This window comes from Triticum dicoccoides, chromosome 7A (assembly GCF_002162155.2).
Source record: "Triticum dicoccoides isolate Atlit2015 ecotype Zavitan chromosome 7A, WEW_v2.0, whole genome shotgun sequence".
Taxonomy (NCBI): Eukaryota; Viridiplantae; Streptophyta; class Magnoliopsida; order Poales; family Poaceae; genus Triticum; species Triticum dicoccoides.
The window spans coordinates 702,534,783-702,544,177 of record NC_041392.1 but is presented as its reverse complement, the minus strand read 5'-3'; positions in this window follow the sequence as shown (position 1 = coordinate 702,544,177).

The window sequence follows — 9,395 nt, the reverse complement described above, 5'->3', positions numbered from 1 at the left end:
CTATGAAGATGCATTTATCCGCTTTGGGTTCGAGCTTATCAGCCTGAAACTTTTCCACATAAGCGTCCCAGCCCCAAACTTTTAAGAAATGACAGCTTAGGTTTCTCTAAACCATAGTTCATACGGTGTCATTTCATCGGAATTACGTGGTGCCCTATTTAAAGTGAATGTGGTTGTCTCTAATGCCTAACCCATAAACTATCGTGGTAATTCGATAAGAGACATCATGGTATGCATCATATCCAATAGGGTGCAGTTATGATGTTCGGACACACCATCACACTATGGTGTTCCAGGCTGTATTAGTTGTGAAGCAATTTCCACAATATCTCAATTCTGTGCCAAACTCGTAATTCAGATATTCATCTCTATGATCATATCATAGATATTTTATCCTCTTGTCACGACAATCTTTCAACTTCACCTTGAAATTACTTGAACCTTTCAATAATTCAGACTCGTGATTCATCAAGTAAATATACTCAACATCTACTCAAATCATTTGTGAAGTAAGAACATAACGATATCCACTAGACGCCTCAGCACTCATTGGACTGCACACATCAAAATGTATTACTTCCAACAAGTTGCTTTCTAGTTCCATTTTACTGAAAACGAGGCTTTCAGTCATCTTGCCCATGTGGTATGATTTGCATGTCTCAGGTGATTCAAAATCAAGTGAGTCCAAACGGTCCATTTGCATGGAGTTTCTTCATGCATATACACCAATAGACATGGTTCGCATGTCTCAAACTTTTCGAAACGAGTGAGCCCAAAGATCCATCAACATGGAGCTTCTTCATGCGTTTTATACTGATATGACTTATGGCAGTGCCACAAGTAGGTGGTACTATCATTACTATCTTATATCTTTTTGGCATGAACATGTGTATCCCTACGATCAAGATTCAATAAACCATTCATTTTAGGTGCAAGACCATTGAAGGCATTATTCAAATAAACAGAGTAACCATTATTCTCCTTAAATGAATAACCGTATTGCGATAGACATAATCCAATCATGTCTATGCTCAACGCAAACACCAATCTCGATGGTAGAGGGAGCGTGCGATGTTAGATCAACCTTGGAAATACTTCCAACATATATCGTCATGTCACCTTTTAGCTAGTCTCCGTTTATTCCGTAGCCTTTTGTTTCGAGTTACTAACACTTAGCAACCGAACCGGTATCTAATACCCTGGTGCTACTAGGAGTACTAGCAAAGTACACATTATAACGCATATCCAATATACTTCTGTCGACCTTGCCAACCTTCTTATCTACCAAGCATCTAGGGTAATTCTGCTCCAGTGGCTGTTCCCCTTATTACAGAAGCACTTAGTCTCGGGTTTGGGTTCAACCTTGGGTTTCTTCACTAGAGCAGCAGCTAATTTGCCGTTTCATGAAGTATCCCTTTTTGCCCTTGCCCTTCTTGAAACTAGTGGTTTCACCAACCATCAACAATTGATGCTCCTTTTTGATTTCTACTTTTGTGGTGTCAAACATGGCGAATATCTCAAGGATCATCATATATGTCCCTGATATATTATAGTTCATCACGAAGCTCTAGCAGCTTGGTGGTAATGACTTCGGAGAAACATCACTATCTCATCTGGAAGATCAACTCCCACTCGATTCAAATGATTGTTGTACTCAGACAATCTGAGCACAAGCTCAACAATTGAGCTTTTCTCCCTTAGTTTGCAGGCTAAGAAAATCGTCGGAGGTCTTATACCTCTTGACGTGGGCACGAGCCTGAAATCCCAATTTCAGCCCTCGAAACATCTCATATGTTTCGCGACATTTCAAAACGTCTTCGGTGCCTCAACTCTAAACCGTTTAACTGAACTATCACGTAGTTATCAAAATGTGTATGTCAGATGTTCGCAACATCCACAGACGACGTTCGAGGTTCAGCACACTGAGCGGTGCATTAAGGACATAAGCCTTCTATGAAGCAATGAGGACAATCCTCAGTTTACGGACCTAGTCCGCATAACTGTTACTATCAACTTTCAACTAAATTTTCTCTAGGAACATATCTAAACAGTAGAACTAAAGCGCGAGCCATGACATAATTTGCGAAGACCTTTTGACTATGTTCAGGATAATTAAGTTCATCTTATGAACTCCCACTCAGATAGACATCCCTCTAGTCATCTAAGTGATTACATGATCCGAGTCAACTAGGCCGTGTCCGATCATCACGTGAGACGGACTAGTCAACATCGGTGAACATCTTCATGTTGATCGTATCTACCATACGACTCATGCTCGACCTTTCGGTCTCTTGTGTTCCGAGGCCATGTCTGTACATGCTAGGCTTGTCAAGTCAACCTAAGTGTTTTGCATGTGTTCCGAGGCCATGTCTGTACATGCTAGGCTCGTCAACACCCGTTGTATTCGAACGTAAGAATCTATCACACCCGATCATCACGTGGTGCTTCGAAACAATGAACTGTCGCAATGGTGCACAGTTAGGGGAAACACTTTCTTGAAATTATTATGATGGATCATCTTATTTACTACCGTCGTTCTAAGTAAACAAGATGCATAATCATGATAAACATCACATGCAATCAAATAGTGACATGATATGGCCATCATCACTTTGCTCCTCTTGATCTCCATCTTCGGGGCTCCATGATCATCATCGTCACCGGCATGACACCATGATCTCCATCATCATGATCTCTATCATCATGTCTTCATGAAGTTGTATCGCCAACTATTACTTCTACTACTACAGCTAACGGTTAGCAATAAAGTAAAGTAATTACATGACGTTTATGTTGACACACAGGTCATTAATAAATTAAGACAACTCCTATGGCTCCTGCCGGTTGTCATACTCATCGACATGCAAGTCGTGATTCCTATTACAAGAACATGATCAATCTCATACATCACATATATCATTCATCACATCCTTTTGGCCATATCACATCACATGGCATACCCTGCAAAAACAAGTTAGACGTCCTCTAATTGTTATTTGCTTGTTTTACGTGGCTGCTATGGGTTTCTAGCAAGAACGTTTCTTACCTACGTAAAACCACAACGTGATATGCCAATTGCTATTTACCCTTCATAAGGACCCTTTTCATCGAATCCGTTCCGACTAAAGTGGGAGAGACTGGCACCCGCTAGCCACCTTATGCAACTAGTGCATGTCAGTCGGTGGAACCTGTCTCACGTAAGAGTACGTGTAAGGTCGGTCCGGGCCGCTTCATCCCACAATACCGTCGAAACAAGATTGGACTAGTAACGGTAAGCATATTGAACAAAATCAACGCCCACAACTACTTTGTGTTCTACTCGTGCATAGAATCTACGCAATAGACCTAGCTCATGATGCCACTGTTGGGGAACGTAGCAGAAATTCAAAATTTTCCTACGTGTCACCAAGATCTATCTATGGAGAAACCAGCAACGAGGGGAAGGAGAGTGCATCTACATACCCTTGTAGATCGCTAAGCGGAAGCGTTCAAGAGAACAGGGTTGAAGGAGTCGTACTCGTCGTGATCCATATCACCGGAGATCCTAGTGCCGAACGGACGGCACCTCCGCGTTCAACACACATACAGCCCGGTGACGTCTTCCATGCCTTGATCCAGCAAGGAGAGAGGGAGAGGTTGAGGAAGACTCCATCCAGCAGCAGCACAACGGTGTGGTGGTGGTGGAGGAGCACGGTACTCCACCAGGGCTTCGCCAAGCATCGCAAGAGACAAGGAGGGAGAGGGGTAGGGCTGCGCCAAGAAGGAGAGGAACTCGTGTGTCTTGCAGCCTCCAATACCTCAAGTATATATAGGGGAAGGGGAGGGGCTGCGCCCCCACCTAGGGTTCCCTCCCTAGGGGTGGCGGCAGTCCCCAGATCCCATCTGGGTGGCGGCCACAAGGGGGAGAGGGGGAGGCGCACTTGGGGTGGGCCTTAGGGCCCATCTGCCCTAGGGTTTGCCCCCTTCCCTCTTGGAGGCGCCTTGGGCCCTTGTGGGGGGGGGGCGCACCAGCCCACCTGGGGCTGGTCCCCTCCCACACTTGGCCCATGCAGCCCTCCGGGGCTTGTGGCCCCACTTGGTGGACCCCCGGGACCCTCCCGGTGGTCCCGGTACGTTACCGATAAACCCCGAAACTTTTCCGGCGACCAAAACAGGACTTCCCATATATAAATCTTTACCTCCGGACCATTCCGGAACTCCTCGTGACATCCGGGATCTCATCCGGGACTCCGAACAACATTCGGTAACCACGTATATCTATTCCTTATAACCCTAGCGTCATCGAACCTTAAGTGTGTAGACCCTACGGGTTCGGGAACCATGCAGACATGACCGAGACATTCTCCGGTCAATAACCAACAGCGGGATCTGGATACCCATGTTGGTTCCCACATGTTCCACGATGATCTCATCGGATGAACCACGATGTCGAGGATTCGATCAATCCCGTATACAATTCCCTTTGTCTAGCGGTATTGTACTTGCCCGAGATTCGATCGTCGGTATCCCGATACCTTGTTCAATCTCGTTACCGGCAAGTCTCTTTACTCGTTCCGTAACACATCATCCCGTGATCAACTCCTTGATCACATTGTGCACATTATGATGATGTCCTACCGAGTGGGCCCAGAGATACATCTCCGTCACACGGAATGACAAATCCCAGTCCCGATTCGTGCCAACCCAACAGACACTTTCGGAGATACCTGTAGTGTACCTTTATAGCCACCCAGTTACGTTGTGACGTTTGGCATACCCAAAGTATTCCTACGGTATCCGGGAGTTGCACAATCTCATGGTCTAAGGAAATGATACTTGACATTATAAAAGCTTTAGCATACGAACTACACGATCTTTGTGCTAGGCTTAGGATTGGGTCTTGTCCATCACATCATTCTCCCAATGATGTGATCCCGTTATCAACGACATCCAATGTCCATGGTCAGAAAACCGTAACCATCTATTGATCAACGAGCTAGTCAACTAGAGGCTTACTAGGGACATCTCGTGGGAAAAAGAAGCGACCACGCTCTCCTGATGACGATGCCACAACTTCACAAGGCAGAACTGAGAACAGGACAAGCCTTGGTTTGCTACTTTCTATGTTTAATTTATTAATTGATTCTCCTCTAGTAGAGTAAATTACACGCTGGTCACTAAACTAGCTCAAGTGTGTCAAATAGGTCACCATTCTCTTAATTTCCACATTTATGTCAAAGTTAAATCACCACAAGCACGCTACATCAGATAGATACTACTCCCTCCGTTCCTAAATACTTGTCTTTCTAGGCATTTCAACAAGTGACTACATACGGAGCAAAATGAGTGAATCTACACTCTAAAATATGTCTACATACATCTGTATGTAGTAGTCATTTGAAATGTCTAGAAAGACAAATATTTAGGAACGGAGGGAGTATGAGTCAGTGTTAGTAGAGGAAGGATTGCCATGTTTGATGTAGTAGGAAACAGAGTTGCACCACCACCGTTGGTATCTCCCATGGTTGCTACTGGTGGGATCGATCGTCCGTAGTGGCCGCTGTTGTACGAGAGATTTATAGCGCCGGTTGATTAGTTTCTTTGGGGTGGGGCTGGAACAAGATTACATACAGAGAGGAATTAACAATGTACTATAGGCGTCCCGTGACTTGCTGCGAAATTGGGAACATGTTTTGAGACCCTGGGTGGACACACTAGCTCGGGCAGTGGAGATTTTACGGTTTTGGTGACCCAAATGTGCAAGTCAGGAGAGCGGGTACCTAGCCGACGCCCTCAGAATAAGTCTAGTGACCTTTCAACAAATTTGCCCTATTTTGGATCACTTCTAGTTGTTGTAGTTGACAGTCAACATCAAAGACATTATATTTTGTTAAGGAGATTCTACAAATTGTACGTGAAGAACCTTGCACTCAATCCCTCGTGGTGTCGGCTTCTGGGGAGGGTTGATTGGCTTCTTGATAATCCCCCTCTCCTCTCATGTTCTTTGTTTAATTTAGATTTGTGGTGTTTTTGCTTGTCCGTGTCTTGCATGCACCCTGTCTGTAACCTGTAAATATTCATGACAAAATTTATTTCCCATTAATAAATTGTTAGCTTTTGTGCCCTAGCATGTCCATGCCTAAGTAATACAGTATGTACAGTGTGCTTGCTAACTAATAATTCATTCATCAAAGAGCTTGACTACATATAGGGGTGCTCGGCTATTGAAGGAGGCCCGCAAGCTCTCCCTCATATTCCATACTAGACCATAGAGGCGCGCTTTGCCACGCCCGTCCATTTTTAGTAGTTAAAGATGGAAATATTTAAGAAATTAAGGGCTATTATAACATATAATAAATTTTGTATGGTCCAAATTAACATGCATAGATATAACATTTAGGCATAATTCTCTTTCAAAATTTTGATATCATCATATAAGCATGGGAAATCAGATTCATACTGACCAGGCTTATAGCATGGCTAGTAAAAATATATGAACACCAGAAGTGCAACACAATAAAGAACCTTGATATTGGTGATATATATCATAATTTATTTTGGTTATCAAACAAATCTTTATGACTTGAACGGCCAACATTGTGAGATATATAAATTTTTAGGACATAACTGGTACAACAAATTACCATGGACGTCTTCAATGAAATGTGTAGAGAATCATAAAATCTTTTGTTCTCCTTAAAATGGGACGATGCTGGCATGTAGAACAAACATAATTATAAAGTACAAATTGTCGGTTCTTCCTAAAGCAAATAAAAATAGCACAGACGAGGGAGCTGGGAAACAAATGGAGAAAATTCACTGTCTGCTATACCCCAAAAATCCTTGGTTCACCATCGACTGCTCTTTTTTGTTCATAGGAGGCAGCTTTTTCCTCTATATTGTTTGACTCTGCCTAAAACCTTGTATCTAAGTTCTCGTGACACCGGTAGCCCTACACACAAAAAAAAAGCACCAGTTTTACATGCAATACATAGCATGAATTAAGAAAATGTTCAATATGGTTGGATATGGTTCAGAGAGTCCTAATCATATAAGTTTTCATCCAATAACGAAACATGAGAAGTGTAGGGTTTGGATGCGTTCCGGTCAATTGTTTTCAACAAATTATACATGATGTAGCTAGCTCCAAATCAAGGATAAGGCAGGAGGTCTGACCAGCAGTATTCAATGGTCACTAATCGAAGCACCGTGATAACTCTAGGTTGTAGGACAGTGGCAATGTGATCGTGCTCACTTGGATCAGCAGAGCAGCAATGTCGCCCTCATCTACCCCTTTCCCGTATCAAATCCTGCCAACACTGCATGCTCTGCACGCGGGAAGGTCAGAAGGCATCCTACAGCAGTCGGCCCGTGCACCGTCGCTGGCCGTGAGATCTCTCAGCAGTAGGGTTCGGGGACAGGGTGTGGACCAATGAGATGCAACAAATTATGTTTGTCAGACTGGGTGAATCTTTGGAGAGGGAGAGAGGAAGAGAAATTAGGGAAGAAGAGGGGACCTGAATGGCAGAATCGTCGAGAGGTGAAAGCCACAGAACACGGCGAGCAACTCTAGGACAAGTGTGTCGGTAGTGGGATGCGCCGTGCGCGTCAAACGCCACATCTTGCGGTGTAGGCGAGGTCATGGTGGAGGCTAGGGTTACTGCTCTTGGCTGCGTGGAGGCGAAAGAGACGAGGCGTCCTCTCGTCATCTGCGCTGGACGGATGCATATGTCGCTAGTCTGGGCTGCTAAGCAAAGAAGCAAGAATGGGCTGTCCAAACCGCATTCCCACCAGACAAGGCCCGGTAAACCACATGCCACCTAGACTGGTTAGCGGAGCAGCAGCCCGTTTACGTGGGGACGAGCGGATTGGCGATGACCCAGCGAGGCTGTGGGCTGACCGTGAGAGATCCGAGACGTAGAAGAACAGGATCCGACGATACAAAGCGTCAAATCGCTGTGGAGGGTCCTGGGTAGCTCAGTTTTACTGTTTACCAAGCATACTAGTACATCTTGTGCTTCAATTGTGTTGAGATTTGCTAGTTAGGCTCAAGATGGTATATGCATTCCTCCCAAGATTGTGATCATGACATGTACATACTCTCAATGAGCATCATCCATCCTTGTTAGTGCTTTTTCCGATTCTGGTTGGGCAGGATGCTTGGATGATAGACAGTCAACAGGTGGTTTTGAAATACCTTTTGGTCCTAATTTAATATCATGATGTGCAAAGAAACAAGCCTTAATTTCAAGGTCATGTACAGAAGTAGAATACAAAGCATTGGCAAATGCAACAACAAAAAGTGTTTGGGTTCATCCATGCTGAAAGAACTTAGAATACGACATGAACAAGCTCGATGTCTTTGGTGTGACAATCTTGGTGCCACATATTTATCCCTTAATCTAGTCTTTCATGCAAGGGCCAACACTAGAATTGATTTCCATTTTGTAAGAGAAAGAGTTGCTCGCAAGGAGCACTAGTAGAAAACAGGGCTTTCGTCCAGGCCAGTTTAGCCCATTAGTCCCGGTTCAATCCAGAACCGGGACCAATGGAGCTATTTGCCCCGGTTCGTGAGGCCAGGGGGCCGGCCGGGCCACGTGGGCCATTGGTCCCGGTTCGTCCGGACCTTTTGGTCCCGGTTGGTGGGACGAACCGGGACCAATGGTCCTGGCTCCTGGCCCACCACTATTGGTCCCGGTTGGTGGCTTGAACCGGGACCAAAGGGTTACCTTTAGTCCCGGTTCATGCCACCAACCGGGACTAAAGGGTTGGCCCTCGTTGCACCCAGCTTTTAGTCCCACCTCCCCAACAGAAGGGCGCCCACACCTGTTTATAAGCCCGTCCCTCTCTGTGTTGTTGATCTTCTCTCAAAGTGAAAATACATGCACCTATAGAGGAAATTGGACCTAAATTTATAAATAGAAATTGATTATGAATTTATGTTTAATTTTCTCTATAAGTGCATCTATGTTCACTAACAGAGAAGTTTTTATTTTTTTTGACCTAAAAGAAAAAAGAAATCACCAAAAAACTGTAAGTATTTATTTCTAAGTAGAACTGAAAAAATAATGGCACTAGTAAAGTTAATCACAAACTTCAAATTCACACAAATTTCAAAGAATTCAATTTAACTATTCACACAAATTTCAAAGAATTAAAAAACTGGAAAAAACTAAAAATAGCAACAATAAGTATTTTATTGTAAGTAGAAACAAAATAAAATGAATAAAGCAACAAAGAAAACAAAAAAAGAGTTTCCAAATTTGAAAACTAATGGCACTAACAGAAAGTTTATAATTTTTCTAAAACTAAAAGCAAACAGAATTAAAAAATAAAGCAAAAAACAAAAGAAAATAAATAATGCAGAAAACAGAACAAAAAACTGAAAAAAATAAAAATAGCAACAATAAGTATTT